We start from the raw sequence: 17,771 nt of genomic DNA on the forward strand, positions 1-17,771 counted from the left end.
CAATATATTAATGTGCACTATGACCACACGAACTATAAATAATTATATTCCCTATTATAATGTCTAGTTCACCTATTTAGCTATGTGACCTATATCTACCACTTCAATAGTTATATAACCATCCCATCAAAATGTTATTCTCGATATGAATTCATTATTATATTAATATTATTCACATGATTTTCTTCTTACCGAATCCCAAAAATGGAAATTCAAAAACATGTATTTACTTGTCTCTTATAGGAATAAATGATGATGTATAGTCACTACTTCAACTATAATGTATACAAATTTAGGGCTATGATGGGTCATAACTTCATGCCTAGATGACTAATAAGAGGTCAAACTATTATAATAAGAGGTCAAACTATTATAATGTTATTATAATGTGAGGTGCACCTGAAAGTCTGTAATGTCTTGTATATTTAAGATATAGCTTAACGATTTGTATGAAAATTCTCATCTAGACTAGTTCTAAAGATGTCATTAATAGAAGGAATGATGGAAAAGGGATTAAATTTTTTTAGAATTACTATTGATGGTGTTCTTACCATATTTGGACAAAGACAATAAGGGATATAAGAAATTTCCAAAAAGGAAGAAAAATTGAAATGAAAAGCCCACGTTCGAATATGACTTACTTTGAACCTCAACCAAAATGAACCCTAGAAAAATATGGAAATTTTGAATGCTTTTTTAAACGAGTGTATAGATGACCAAATAATGAGGGATAAAAAAGAGATGTAGGGAAAGGAAGGAGTATAAAATAATGTAGTGTATGAAATTCAACAAAGTAGTGTAATCAAGATCCTACCACTCTTCCCATATTCCCATTGTCTAATTAATCCCATTATTTTTCTTGTTCAAAGTATTCCTTAGGTTAGTCATATAGCCCTTTCACCATTCTCTCTAGTCAACCATCTATGATAACATTAAACATACACAATATAATCTCCAACTCATTATGAGAAATGTTGAGAAACAAAGAAGAAAGAATTGCATGCACATGAGGAACGTCTACGTTACATCTGGATTTCATATTTTTCTATAGCTATTACATCTACAACTATCTTGTTTACCATAATATCAACTCCCATTCCTTAATCTCCCGTTCTTTCCCCTTGCATGACTACATCTTCCATTCCTATCCTACCAATTTATTATCACTTCCCTTCTTATTTTACTCTGAGATGCTCCCATTATGACTTCTATTTTGACTATAATTATTACTATGGGTATTTCGATTGTTGCTACAAATACTCAATTAAGAAGAACCCCAACCAATGCATTTAAAGATGGTTATATTTTTCACTAGGTACCTAATTGCTTAAAAAATACGAAATACAAGGCTTTAGGAAGGAATATAAATGGTATAATAACCCTAGAGAATCATGATATAATCCATTTCAATTTCATGTAAATTATTTAGCTGGAAAGGTACATTAGTTGAATCAATACATGGCAAGATTAGGAGTGGAGGGGACACTATTAGATTTACAATTATACTGAGAGCTGGGTGAGGGGCATTGAATAAGTATAAGATAAAATGTTACTTATTTGAACATTAATAAATCATAACAAAAAAAATATCACATATGGAACACAAAATATAGATGAAAATTTATTTACAAAAATTCTCTGAAGGCGGCAACCTAATTATACAAACCTTGTAGACGCCCATCTATTGTTACACATTTTGTAGGCACCAACTTACAGGTGGCACCAATATTCCATGTTGTAGTATTTACATACACCAACCTATAGGAGACACCAATCCCCTTTACTACAATATTTGTAGGCACCAACCTACATGAGACACCAATCCCCTCTGCTACAAGATTTGTAGTCACCAACCTTATAGGAGAAACTAATCCCTTCTACTACAATATTTGTAGGTACCAACCTATAGAAGAAACCAATTACATTTTCTACAAGATTTGTCAGTGTAGACGTATAGGAGACACCAATCCCCTCTGTTGCAAGATTTATAGACACCAACTCAGAGGAAAGACTAATTCCTATTATTGCAAATATTCATAGGAGACAACCTATTACACTTGTCTACTTGCTACTTATACCTTCATCAGGTTTGTTAGCTACTACTTCCTTCAACAAGTCTACTAGCTACTTATTCCTTCATCAAATTTTCTTGTTGCTTCTACCTTTAACATCTTTTCTTGCTACTTCTACCTTCACGAGGTCTATTAGTTGGTTTTTCCTTCACTAGGTCTACATACTAATTCTACCTCCACTAGGTCTACTTGCTACTTCTTCCCTCACTAGGTCTATTAGCTTCTTATACCTTAACCTAGTTTACTCATTTCTTCTAACTTCACTAGATCTATTAGTTGCTTCTACCTTCACAAAGTTTAATTCTCCCACAAAATTGTTATTTTGGGCCTCTTCCCAAGAACAAATTTGTACAACTTGCCACAAACAATTTTAAAAATATGATTATGAAATTTTTAACTAAGGAAAATTTTCATTTCTCCTTGGATTGCTAAGATTTTCATAGTGTGAAAAGTCCCAAAAATTAAATTATAGAAAAGATGACAAACTGACCTATTTGAAGTAGATTTTAGGAGCATTTATAAACCCTAAATTCCACAGGGATTATTGTCGAAATTATAGTGAAACAAAGCCTTTAAACATTCTAATGTAGGTACCTAGAGATATTCTCTTTAGCTTCTCAAAATTTTGTAGTCTGAAACATGTGATAAAGAAAATTATATTGAAAATTCCAAGCTAACATGTTTCAAGTTGATTTGAGGAGCATTAAAGAATCCTAACATTTTTACAGAATATATCCAAAATTGTAGTAAAGTCAAAAAAAATTACCATTAGTACCTAGATATCTCTTCTTTATCTCCTCTATATTTCACAATCTTAAACATTGCTAGATTAAATTTAAACCGAAAATGGAAATCTAAGTTGTTTGAGGTAGACTTTAGGAGCATTCATGAAGCATAAATTCCTCATCCCATTTATAATAAATTATAGTGAAACAAAGTCTAAAATTTCTACAAAAGGTACCTAGAGATACCTTCTCTATCTCCTTAATATTTCATTGTTTGAGAAATCTCATAAATAAAGTTATATTGTGAATGCCAAGATAACTTTTTTGAAGTAGATTTAAGGAGCATTCTGGAAGCCTTACTTCCATAGATCATAGCTTCAAAAGTATAGCTAAAAAATGCTTGAAAACTTTATTACATGTACATGAATATATCGCCTCCATCTTCAAGTTTCATGGTTTGAAATATCTCAAAAGAAAAACTATAGCAAGAATTTTAATTTGACCTATGTGAAGTAGTTTTACGAGAATTAAAAAAGCTTAAATTTCTCAAAGCATATCTCTAAAATTACAACGAGCCAAAATTTGAAATTTCTACCATATATATACAAATATATCCCCTTTTTCTCCTGCAAAATTCATTCCCTAAAACACTACAAAAGAAAAAATTAAGTGAAAATGGCAAAATGACTCATTCACTCCATAAATCACATATCGTTCCACCTTTAAGGCACTTCATATCCGAGTTCCACCTTTTATTGCACACTTCATATCTATTATTTTTTGGACGGTATTCAAATGAACTAAAATATCCTTTATTTATATTTTATCTATGTTCATTTATGGGGTTGACTTGTAAAACTCGTTATGTTGGCCTATTCTTTTTGGTTGGGCCAACTTGATATAATCTTTCATATCTTCCCATTCATACAGAGTTATAGGCAGTGGCATATATCATTGGAAATACCTCAAAATACTATTTTAAACCATATACACTATGATTGCATTTGAGCTAGATATTTATAGTAAAATTGTCTTTCAAGAAGGGTGATCAAACTAGGCATTAAGAAAACAACCAGGTATCCACATAATACTTCCAACAATCTACCCCTAACATTGATATTTTGGTTCTCCCCCTAAATTTGACATAAATTGCAACATGCTATTCAACAATATCACCTTATGTCAATGATGAAAACCCCAAACATTTGTGAATTTATGTTATATAACTCCCCTTGTCTACAATTCCCCCACCATCACCCCCCCTCTGCCATGCCCCTTTGAAATTGATGGAAAAATGATACTCCCTATAGCTACAACTTCTCCCTTTGTCTAAAAATTCTCCCTCTTTAACATCAAGGGCTACTCCCCCTAAGATTGTGCTTTCCTTTAGTCATATTTGGGAGAGACATCACTCCCATACAACAATTTTGTCTTTTAACTTCATTCAAGACACATACATTTCTTGAGGTCCTAATTTATTTTATCAACAATCTTCCTGAACATGCATTCCTTATTTCACATATTTTAGAATAAAATTTGCGATAAAATCCTTGATCACACATTTGGTTTACACATAGAAGATTGTGTTTTATACCTTCAACATAGAAGATATTCTAAATTTTAGTCTTTCCATTATCAAGACTAATTCTGCCCTTTACAACTATCCCTGTTGATGAATTACATCCATAGGTAACATTTCCTCCTTTTTCTTCTTTTAAAGTAATAAATTTACCCTAATCTATTATCATGTATTTTTAACATCCACTATCAGTAAATCATTCTCTTTCTTTTCTTTGAGAATATAGAAAAAAATCCACATTCCCCTTGATTTTCATTCTTCCTCTTCCATACAATGTGTGTTGTTTTCTATGCTTGGTAATATATTATTCCTTAGGAAACGTTATAGTGCTTATTAAATAGTCACATGATTTTTACCCTTATTACAATTGGAACATTCAATATGATCCACTAACGGAGAAAATCAATTGTATCTTGTAACACCACCTTCATTATGACTTCTAGTTTTATTTCTCACAAAACCATTCTTTGAGGCCTTGTAAGATCTTGTTGTAGTTGCTGCAACACCCTCCAAAATTTTGGTTTCAAACCAATTTCAGAGCCTTCCTTGGTATTTTGACTATTGTTGCAAATTCTAAAGATCATTACATGAGTTTTCTTATAGTGCTTTGGTCCCTTTAGCATGTTGGGTTAACTTTCGTCTTTTGGCATGCTTAACCACCATACAATGTTTGTGAGCCTTTTCTGTTGGTTTCGAAGGTTGATATTTTTTTATGTGAGTTGTTTCGACCATGTGAACATCTAAAGCACCCATACACAAAGTCATCAACACTGTCACACTAGTTTTGTCACGATTGTCCTAAAGCCTATCTTAAGTGTCGCACTTGTCGTTTCTTGTCATGAGGCAGCCACTTGGAGGGAAATGCTTTTTTAATGTGTTCCGATGATCTATTTAGTGATGTATTCAAAGTATTCTAAGTGTGTGATCATATTCAAGGTTCATCATAGTTCATCACCCATCACACACGCAACCATTTTCAGAGAATCCTCCCGACCGAGCAACTTCACTTCACCGGGCCCCAACTGAATTGTGCATTGCTTAGTCTCAACCTTCTAAGCTATGACCTTGCTGCTTAGAAGTGCATAATGTGCCATCCCTTTCCCCTAGGGCTTATGCTTTGCACAATTCCTAAGCCCAAATCTCAATCTTGGCCCCCATAATTGTGTAGTTGTGTCTCCAAGTATCCCTTGAACTACACACTTCACATCTTCAACCCTCAAGATTTTCCCTTATCTATTGAGGTTGTGTAGTGCACATAAGCCAAACCTCCCTTGACATCCAAATCTGCGTATATGGTCCTTCCAATGTCTTTTCCCTCGATCAGACCCCACTACCTCCATAAACTGTATAGTTGTTCCCTTCAAGCCTCTCTGAGCTACACATTGTGCAATCTTAGAGCCCAAGCTATACCCCTGATAGCTAGAAGTGAAAAATGCACAGTCACTGAGCCCCTCTACCCAGTATGTCACTTGTCTCGAGCTCAACTGATTGATAAGAACCTATCATCTTAGACTAGGGGGTTTTCATATTAATGTCGCCCTATCATGATTTAATTGCAGGAACAAGTACACTATCATGTCATGTCGAGATGATGAAGAGGGAGAACAAGGAGGGAACCATGCCTAAATACTCTTTTGTAGTTGAGCTTACGATTTGATCAATCAAGCGAAAGAAAAGGGACAAGAGTTTGCAGCTATCATCTAAGACTAAATATCATTGAAGTCTTCGCATCACCAAGTCATGCGGAGGTGAAGAGAAAGCATATCCAAGAAGACATCCAGCACTCAGCAACAATAGTGAGTTGACATTGCCACATCATCAGGAATTTCATGTCAGCATTGTCATGTCATGTCATGTCATGAGTAGTCATATGCCACATCACTGTTGTGGACCATGTCTATTGTATTCAAATGTATTATAAAGTGGAAGTCCAAAGCACACACATGGGATGTGAAGAGTCATGTAAGTTGAAAAGTCATAGGAAGTCAAACAATTATGAGGGTAGTCAAAGAGTCAACCTTGGTTATATATACTCCCTCATTATATGAGCAACAAATGTTTCACCTTGGCTCCTCCCGCAAGGCATTAGAGACATTAGCTAGTTCTTTGAAGGGAAAGGAGTGGCTCCAATGTCCCACTATTGGGGCTAGTGATTTACATTGTAAGAATGTGTCTCAAATTTTTTTCTTAACAACATAAGCCTTTAATGCCAGTACATTCTTCATGCATGAACTGTGAATGTTTGTAATATTATTCTACAAATGTTTGTATTTCATGTTTGCTTTCACATGTGCTAAGATAGTGGAACTATTTCAGGTATTTAAGTGCTTATCTCATTAAGAATGTTTTCTAGTGGTGGCAATTTTTGTCCCATCCTTGTGGAATATTCTGCGGGATACTAGACAAAACTTTCTTCATTATTGGTTGTAACGACTGTCACATCCCATATTGACAATTCCACTGGATGTTCGATAGATCCTTCTGGTTCATGTGTGTCTCATCTTGGGTGGTACTATTACCTCTCACTTAGAGACTTAATTTTCTCCTCCCTTTACAGTAGAAGGAACTCGACATAGTTGCAACTGAACAATCACTAGGAACACGTCCTTTTATTTTAAAAGATATCGTTCCATCCCTCTCTCGTGCTGACAGTTAAAGACAAGGAAAATATTTAAGGATTTGGAAACTGATACTTTATAACATATGGGACTCCTACACCAAACAGAGTGAGGTCTGATTTGGAATTCATACTTGGGGGATCCCGTTAATATTGGTGGGTCCAACACCATCAACATTTCTAGCACTAGAGGGAGGGGCACCAATATTTTATGGATGATAAACCCACCGATCCCATCATTCCATCTTCTGGTTAAGGAAACAATGTTCATTGAGCCTCCCCTAAACGTGCTTGTGAATTTTGTGACTCTTCTCAGCACAAGCCTGAATGTGAAATTTTGCATGATTACATTCAGGCCATCCACCCCATAACCCATCAATTTTCAAAATTTGTTGGATTGATTCTAGGAGTAATCAGTCTTCCATATTCTCCAAAGTTGAACAAGACCACCTCCACAGGAATAGTAGTTTCAATTGTTGAAGACATGGATCTTGCCACTCTTGAAGAGTTAGTAGACTCTGTGGAAAGACAAGAAGAGCCTCCCCTCTTTCACGGTGGTGACAGAGGCAACATTATGCTCTCGCGCACAACTTTCAATAGGATGGGCAGAGAAGAAGAAGAGTAAGAAGAGCCACCAGACTCTGATAAAGAAGAGGAGGATAGTGAAGAGGAAGATGTGGTAGACCAAAATATGGACTAGATGACTTAGGGCTCACTAGGACTTCTGAGTGTTCTACACAAGATGCCAAGGCATTGAAAGAAGATCTTAATGAAGTATGACCCTGATAAGGCAATGAAGGTTGAAGACCATATGGACAACTTTTACTTACATCTGCAAACACTTGAGGTACGTTATGATGATTTTGCATGTGGACTTTTCCCATGTACCTTATATACTAGAGCAACTGTATCGTATCACAACCTTCCTCCAAACTCCGTACAAAATTGGAGGGGGTTTAAGAATATTTTCCTTGAAAATTTTGATGATGATATGAACCTCACCAAGTTATTAAAATATCTCAGTAATATTAAGATGGAGAAAAAGGAAAAAGCAAAAAAATTTAGCCAAGGTTCAATCACATCTTGAACAAATTTTCATAGGACATGAAAACTCATGACTCCATCACCATAGATTACTACACCTCTACCATGCGAGCAAGCTTTGCACAGTTTGTGAAGTGAACTATGAAACAAACATTGACATAAAATTATGAAGAAGTTATCACTGGTGAGAAGGAATTAAGTGCTATTGGAGTCATCTTAGATGAAAAACCAACAAAATACTCCAAGGACACGAGTAAGAGGTCTTAGCCTCTATGAGCGAGGCTAAAGAGAAAGAAACATATGATCGAGAAAGCTTGACCCGCCTTGTCAAGTCTTTGACTAATGAAATGAAATAGCTATAACAAAGGTCAAGTGAGACCACCGCGAGTAGTAAGCATCCTATATTAACCTGTTTAGGAGGACTGTAGCTTCTAGTAGTAGTAGAAATCAACTGACAAATTTTGCGCATGGTTCCAATGTCCTATTGAACATTGAGAATATGGGAACATATCAATATTTCATATTTCATCAAAGCACAACATTCAGAGAAGACCTGCCCATAGTGGAACCATCCCATGAGCATGGTTGCTACATAGCTTGTTGATTAAGTAACAGTTGAAGAGAAGATTGATCCTACTGAAGAAAAGTATGAAGCTACTGTAGCCGATGACACTCCAAGTGTCGGGCATGCAGTGAACATGTTTAATTGTATACTCATAGCCCATAAGGGTACTACTGATAAGCAGCATCTGAGTGAGGGTCTGACCCAGAAGGAGAACAACCGATACAAATTGAGAATCCAAGGGCCTCCCACCACAATTGAGTTTCCAATGTAGAAATTTAAAGAGAATCTTCTAAGGAAGATTAACCCACTGAGTAAGTTAGTACATAATGCTCAGAGAAGGTGTGGGAAAGTGGTGTCAATGAAAATTGTTTCCGACAACAGTAAGGACAAAACCATAACTCTGAAAACCACAAACCAAGTTACATCCCTAGACACCTCGGCCATTATTCCTGATGTGGATTATAACATTGTTGATGACATGAAGAAGGTTTGTGAAAATATATCAATGTTTGAAAGAACAAAGATCACGAGCCAGCAGGAAATCCTTCTACAAGCACTTGGGAAAACCTCCACAAGTAACACTACGTCTTCAGACAAGGTATCTCATAAGTCTCTTGGATCTCCCAAATCTATACTCAATGCACTTATGATGGATGAAAACAGACTCTGCCCACATTTCTTGTTAAATATCGAAATTTTCAATTTCAATGTACACAATTGCTTGGTTGATTATGGTGCATCGATGAACGTAATGCCATTGTCTGTTTCCAAGAAAATCAATGCTAAATGGGAAAAAATAGGCGTACATATTATTGAACTGTCTAGAACTCATGTCTAGGAAATTGGTGAACTCAAAGATGTCATCATCCTCTTATCATTCGATGGATGAGTTTTCCAATGTAACAACATAGTGATTGTGGACATTCTAGAAGCATACAGAGTATTGTTGAGTAGATACTAGTTTAGCAAGCTACGAGGGTTCTTTTCGATAGACTGGTTGTACTTATGGCTTCCGTATAGGGGCATAAATAATCATATTCGAGTAGAATCAGAGAGATATATGAAACACATTGTCACTCCCTTGAATGGGCATAATGAACCAATGGCTTTCACATAATTACTTTTCAGAAATTTCTTCCTTGAAACTCAACTGGGGTGTTATCTTGCACAACCATCCCCAATTCCACCAAATACATAGATGGATCTCCTTCCTTGTCTAATTGGCGATAATGAACTTTGTAAAATTAGTAGTAGTTGTAGTAGTACTAGTGCAGTTCCCAGTCCCTATGCATATGATTTTTTGACTATGTACTTCAACCCACAATAGAGAGAACATTTGATTTCTAGACACTTGGAATTTAGTGTATGAACAACACTACAAAGTACGAAGCACTCATATTGGGCTTGCAAAAGGACATTGACCTCAATGTTTTGCTCTTAAAATTGGTAGGCGACTCAGAAATTGTGATGCGACATGTATTTAACAGTATACATTGTGTCTCACCTCATCTTACAAGTTATCAACAATAGGTATGGCATCTTATTTCAAATTTCCAACCTTTTAACATTATTTTTGTTCCAAGAAAGCGTAACAAAACCGCAGATGCATTACCAAACAATGTTACTAGGTTGTCATCTTTGAGGGACAATTTTTCTTTTAAAATTCTTAATAAGCATTTTGTCCCTAATAATATCACTAATTTACACATTTTTTATGATGACCAACATATGTTAGGTCCCTATACTACTAATGTAACCCCTTATTTTTATTAATTGAACCCCCTTATTATATTTTTGTGCCCATATAGACCCCATGTTGTTATTATTATGCCCCATAGAAGCCCACTATTGTTCTTGTTTTTCCTCTACAATATTATTTTTATGTAGGCTCTCATTATATTGGGACCCCTTAGACTTCTGTATATAGAAATGATGTCTTGTCATTTGTATCATGCAAGAATTGTTAATTTATGTAATGCAGAGTAGGTTCCCCCCTTGAAGAGGTTGATTTTGAAGTTGTTGATCTATATTTTCTATCTTTTCGTGTGTTGGTTTCATAAAAATTGGTATCAGAGCCTTTAGATTCTAGGGTTTGGCTGCTCCAAACAAGTCATGGTGGAATTTTCTCTTTAACTTTTTTCTATGAAGTTTCAGAAGCTAAAAAGCAAAAACCCATTTGCACTGAAATCATTCTGAGCCTTGAGTCCAAATTTCAAATCTTGTCTCACTATATTTTCGGAGATATGATGTGAGGAAGTTAGGGGTTTTGCAAGCTCCAGAATTCCATCTCAAATAGGTCATTGAAGACTTCGCATCACCAATCCATGCGGAGGTGAATAGAAAGAATATCCAAGAAGACATCCAACACTCAACAACAACAGTGAGTTGACATTGCCACATCATCAAGAAGTTCATGTCAGCATTGTCATGTCATGTCATGTCATGAGTAGTCATATGCCACATCAATATTGTAGACCATGTCTATTGTATTCAAATGTATTCTATAGTGGAAGTCCAAAGCACACACATGGGATGTGAAGATTCATTTAAGTTGAAAAATCATAGGAGGTCAAATAGTTATGAGGGTAGTCAAAGAGTCAACCTTGGTTATATATACTCCCTCATTGTATGAGCAACATATGTTTCACCTTGGCTCCTCCCGCAAGGCATTAGAGATATCAGCTAGTTATTTGAGGAGAAAGGAGTGGCTCCAATGTCACACTATTGAGGCTAGTGATTTACATTGTAACCAAGTGTCTTGGAACTTTTCTTAACAATAGAATCCTTTAAGGCCAGTACATTATTCATGCATGAACTATGAATGTCTGTAATACTATTATGCAAATGTTTGTATTTCATGTTTGCTTTCACATGTGCTAAGATTGTGGAACTATTTCAGGTATTTAGGTGCTTATCTCATTGAGAATGTCTTTTAGTTGTGGCTATTTTTGTCCCATCCTTGTGGACTATTACACGTGATACTAGATAAATATTTCTTCATTATTGGTTGTAACAATTGTCACATCCCTGATGGATTATTCTGATGGATGTTAGATAGATCCTTCTCATTCATGTGTGTCTCATCCTAAGTGGTACTATTACTTCTCACTTAGAGACTCACTTTTCTCTTCCCTTTGGAGTAGAAGAAATTTGACATAGTTGCAACTGAACAATCACCAGGAACACCTCCTTTTCTTTTCAATGATACCATTGCATCCCTCTCTCGTGCTGATAGATAGAGCCAAGGAAAATATTTAAGGATTGGGAAACTGAGACTTTAAAGCATATGGGACTCCTACACCAAATAGAGTGATGTATGATTTGGACTTTATACTGGGGGGATCCTGTGAATGTTGGTGGGTCCAACATTGTCAACATTTTGGGCACTAGAGGTAGGGGCACCAGTCTTTTATGGATCATAAATCCACCAAACCCATCATTCCATCTTTTGGTCAAGGAAACAATGTTCATTGAACCTCCCCTACTCGTGCTTCTGAATTTTGTGACTCTTATCAACCCAAGCCTAAATGTGAAATTTTGTATGATCATATTCGGGCCATCCACCCCATAATCGATCAATTTTCAAAATTTATTGGATTGATTCTAGGAGTAATCAGTATTCCATATTCTCCAAAGAGGAACAAGATCACCTCCATAGAAATAGTAGTTTCGATTGCTGAAGACATGGTTCTTTCCACTATTGAAGAGTCAGTAGACTTTGTGGAAAGACAAGAAGAGCCTCCCCTCTTTCAAGGTGGTGACAGAGGAAACACTCTGCTCTCGTGCACAAATTTCAATGGGACATGCGGAGAAGAAGAAGAGGAAGAAGAGCCACCAGACTCTGATAAAGAAGAGGAGGATAGCGAAGAGGAAGATGTGGTAAACCAAAATATGGACTAGATCACTCAGGGCCCACTAGGACTTTCAGGTGTTCTACACAAGATTCCAAGGCATTCAAAGAAGATCTTAATGAAGTATGACTCTGATAAGGCAGTGAGGGTTGAAAACCATCTGGACAACTTTTACCTACATCTACAAACACTTGAGGTACGTTATGATGATTTTGCATGTAGGCTTTTCCCATGTACCTTAGATAGTAGAGAAATTATATGGTATCAAAACCTTCCTCAAAACTCCATCGAAAATTGGAGGGGGTTTAAGAATATTTTCCTTGAAAATTTTGATGATGATAAAAACACTGCCATGTTATTAAAGGAGCTCAGTAATATTAAGATGGAGAAAAAGGAAAAAGTAAAACATTTTAGCCAAAGGTTCAATCACATCTTGAACAAATTTTTGGAGGACATGAAACCTCATGACTCCATGACCATAGATTACTACACCTCTGCCATGCGAGCAAGCTTTGCATAGTTTATGAAGCGAATTTTGAAGCAAATGTTGACAGACAATTATGAAGAATCTGTCATTGTCGAGAAGGAATTCCATGCTATTGGAGTCATCTTAGATGTCAAACCAACAAAAGACTCCAACGACACAGGTAAGAGGTCTCAGTCTCTATGAGGAAGGCTAAAGAGAAAGAAACATATGATCGAGAAAGCTTGACCTGTCTTGTCAAGTCTCTGACTAATGAAATGGCATAGCTATAACAAAGGCCAAGTGAGACCATCGTGAGTAGCAAGCATCCTATATTTAAACTGTTTAGAAAGACTGCAACTTCCAAGAGTAGTAGAAATCAACCGACAAATTCCGTGCATGGTTCCAATGTCGTATTGAACATTGAGAAGATGGGCACATATCAATATTTCATATTTCATCAAGCACATCATTCACAGAAGATGTGCCCACACTGGAACCATCCCATGAGAATGGTTGCTACGTAGCTTGTTGATTAAATAATGGTTGAAGAGAAGATTGATCCTACTAAAGAAATCTAAGAAGCTACTGCCACTGATGAAACTCCAAGTGTCGGGAATGCAGTGAACATGATTAACTATATACTCATAGCCCAGAAGGGTACCTCCGATAAGCAGCCTCTAAGTGACGATCCGACCCAGAAGTAGAACAACTAGTACAACTTGAGCAGCCAAGGGCCTGCCACCACAATTGAGTTTCCAAAGTAGAAATCAAAGAGAATTTTCTAAGGAAGATCAACCCACTCAATAAGTAAGTGCATAACACTCAGAGCAATTATGGGAAAGTAGCCACAATGAAAATTGTTTCCGACAATAGTAAGGAGAAAACCATCACTCTGAAAACCGCAAACCAAGTTACATCCCTAGATGCCTTGGCCTGTCTTCCTGCTGTGGATTATAATATTGTTGATGACATTAAGAATATTTTTACAAATATCTCAATGTTTGAACAAACAAAGATCACGAGCCAACAAGACATCCTTGTACAAGCACTTGGGAAAACCTCCACATGTAACACTACCTCTTCAGATAAGGTATCTGATAAGTCTCCTCGATCTCCCAAATCTCTACTCAATGCACTTACGATGGATGAAAATAGACTCCTCCCACCTTTCTTATTAACTATCAAAATTTTCAATTTCAATGTACACAATTAATTGGTTGATTATGGTGCATAGATGAACATAAAGCCATTATATGTTGCCAAGCAAATCAATGCTAAATGGGACAAAATAGATGCACAGATTATTGAACTGTATAGGACTCATGTCTAAGAAATTGGTGAACTGAAAGATATCATCATCCTCTTATCAACCAATGGACAAGTTCACCAATGTACCAACATAGTGACTGTGGACATTCTAGAAGCATACTGAGTATTGTTGAGCAGCTACAAGTCTAGCAAGCTACAAGGGTATTTTTCCATAGACTGGTTGCACTTATGGTTTCTATATAGGGGAATAAATAGTCATATCTGGGTAGAATCAGAGAGATATATGAAACACACTGTCACTCCCTTGAATGGCCATAATGAACCAATGGCTTTCATGAAATTATTTTTCGGCAATTTCATCCATGAAACAAAAATGGGGTGTTATCTTGCACAACCATCCCCAAATCCACCAGATACATAGTTGGATCTCCTTCCTTGTCTAATTGGCGATAATGAACTCCGTTGAATTAGTACTAGTTGTAGTAGTACTAGTGTAGGTCCCATTCCCTATACATATGATTTTTGGACTATGTACTTCGACCCACTATAGAGAGAACATTTGATCTGTAGGCGCTTGGAATTTGAGTGCATTAACAATGCTGCAGAGTACAAAGCACTCTTATTGGGCTTGCAAAGGCCATTGACCTCAATGTTTCCATCCTAAAATTGGTAGGTGACTTAAAAATTGTGATGCAAAAGGTATGTAACACTATACATTTTGTCTCGCCTCATCTTAGAAGTTATCAACAAGAGGTATGGCATCTTATTTCACATTTCCAACCTTTTAACATTATTTTTGTTCCAAGAAAGCGTAACACAATCACATATGCATTACCAAAAATTATTACTAGGTTATCACCTTTGAGGGATGGTTTTTCTGTTAAAATTCTTTATAAGCATTTCATCCCTGATAATATCACTAACTTACACGTTTTTATGATGACCAACATATCTTAGGTCCCTCTAGTATTAATGTAACCCCTTATTTTTATTAGTGCAACCCCTTTGTTGTATTATTGTGCCCATATAGTCCCCTTATTGTTATTATTATGCCCCACATAAGGCCACTATTGTTATTGTTGTGCCCCTACTATATTATTGTTATGTAGGCTTTGATTGTATTGGGATCCCTTAGAGTCATATATATAGAAAGGATGTCTTGTCATTTGTATCATCCAAGAATTGCTCAATTATGTAATGTAGAGTAGGTTTTCCCTAGAAGAGGCTAATTTTGAAGTCATTGATCTATATTTTGTATCTTTTTGTGAGCTGGTTTCATAACAATTGGTATCAACATCTTTGGATTCTAGGGTTTGGTTGCTCCAAATAGGTCATGGTCAAATTTTTGCTTTAACTTTTTTTCTACAAAGTTTCAGAAGCTAAAAAAAAACCCATTTGCGCTGAAACGATTCTGAGACTTGGGGCGAAATTTCAAATGTTATCTCACTATGATTTTGGAGATATGATCTAAGGAAGTTAGGGTTTTTACAAGCTCCATAATTCCATCTCAAATAGGTCATTGAAGACTTCGCATAACCAAGCCATGCAGAGGTGAAGAGAAAGCATATCCAAGAAGACATCGAGCACTCAACACAAACAATGAGTTGACATTTCCACATCATCAAGAAGTTCATGTTAGCATTGTCATGTCATGAGTAGTCATATGCCACATCATTATTGTGGACCATGCCTATTGTATTCAAATGTATTGTAAAGTGGAAGTCCAAAGGACACACATCGGATGTGAAGAGTCATGTATGTTGAAAAGTCATAGGAAGTCAAATAGTTATGAGCATAGTTAGAGAGTCAACCTTGGCTATATATACTCCCTCATTGTATGAGCAACAAATGTTTCACCTTGGCCCCTCCCGCAAGGCATTAAAGAGATCAGTTAGCTCTTTGAGGAGAAAGGAGTGCCTCCAATGTCCCACTATTGGGGCTAGTGATGTACATTGTAAGCATGTGTCTTGGAAATTTTTCTTAACAACAGAAGCCTTTAAGGTGAGTACATTCCTCATGCATGAAATGTGAATGTTTGTAATACTACTCTGCAAATGTTTGTATTTCATATTTTCTTTCACATGTGCTAAGACATTGGAACTATTTCAAGTATTTAAGTGTTTATATCATTGAGAATGTGTTCTAGTGGTGGCTATTATTGTCCCATCCTTGTGGACTATTCTGTGGGATACGAGACAAATATTTATTCATTATTGGTTGTAACGAATGTTGCATCCCCTATGGACTATTCCGCTGGATGTTAGAGGGATCCTTCTGGTTCATGTGTGTCTCATCTTGGGTGGTACTATTACATCTTAGTTAGAGACTCACTTTTCTCCTCCCTTTGCAATAGAAGAAACTCGACATAGTTGCAACTAAACACTCACCAGGAACACCTCCTTTTCTTTTCGAAGATACCATTGCATCCCTCTCTCGTGCTCACAACTAGAGCGAAGGAAAATATTTAAGGATTCAGAAACCGAGACTTTATAACATATGGGACTCCTACACCAAACATAGCGAGGTCCGATTTGGACTTCATTCTGGGGGGATCCCATGAATGTTGGTGGGTCGAACACCATAAATGTTTCTGGCACTAGAGGGAGGGGCACCATTATTTTATGGATGATAAACCTACCGAACCCATCATTGCCTATTTTTTCAAGGAAACAATGTTCATTGAACCTCCCCTAATTGTGCTTCTGAATTTTGTGACTCTTCTGAGTCCAAACCTAAATGTGAAATTTTGTATGATCATATTTGGGCCATCAACCCCATAACCCATCAATTTTCAAAAATTGTTGGATTGATTCTAGGAGTAATCAATATTCTATATTGTCTAAAGTTGAACAAGACCACCTCCATAGGAATAGTAGTTTAGGTTGTTGAAGACATGGTTCTTGCCATTGTTTAAGAGTCAGTAAACTATGTGGAAAGATAAGAAGAGCCTCCCCTCTTTCACGGTGGTGACAGAGGCAACATTCTACTCTCACACTCAACTTTCAACGGGACATGCAGAGAAGAAGAAGAGGAAGAAGAGAAACCACACTCTGATAAAGAAGAAGAGGATAGTGAAGAGGAAGAAGTGGTAGACCAATATATGGACTAGATGACTCGGGACTCACTAGCACTTCCAGGTGTTCTACACAAGATGCTAAGGCATTAAAAGAATATCTTAACAAAGTATGACCCTGATAAGGTAATGAAGGTTGAAGACCATCTGGACAACTTTTACGTACATCTGCAAATACTTGAGGTACATTATGATTATTTTTTGTGTAGACTTTTCCCATGTACCTTAGATAGTAGATCAACAGTATGGTATCACAACCTTCCTCCAAACTCCATCCAAAATTGGAGGGGGTTTAAGAATATTTTCCTTGAAAATTTTGATGATGATAAGTACCCCGCCATGTTATTAAAAGATCTTAGTAATCTTAAGATGGAGAAAAAGGAAAAAGTAAAGCATTTCAGCCAAAGGTTCAATCACATATTGAACAAATTTTCAGAGGACATGAAACCTCATGATTCCATCACCATAGATTACTACACCTCTGCCATGCGAGCAATCTTTGCATAGTTT

Source organism: Pinus tabuliformis, chromosome 1_2 (assembly GCF_031772625.1).
Source record: "Pinus tabuliformis cultivar Carrire ecotype Pingquan chromosome 1_2, CPIR1, whole genome shotgun sequence".
NCBI lineage: Eukaryota > Viridiplantae > Streptophyta > Pinopsida > Pinales > Pinaceae > Pinus > Pinus tabuliformis.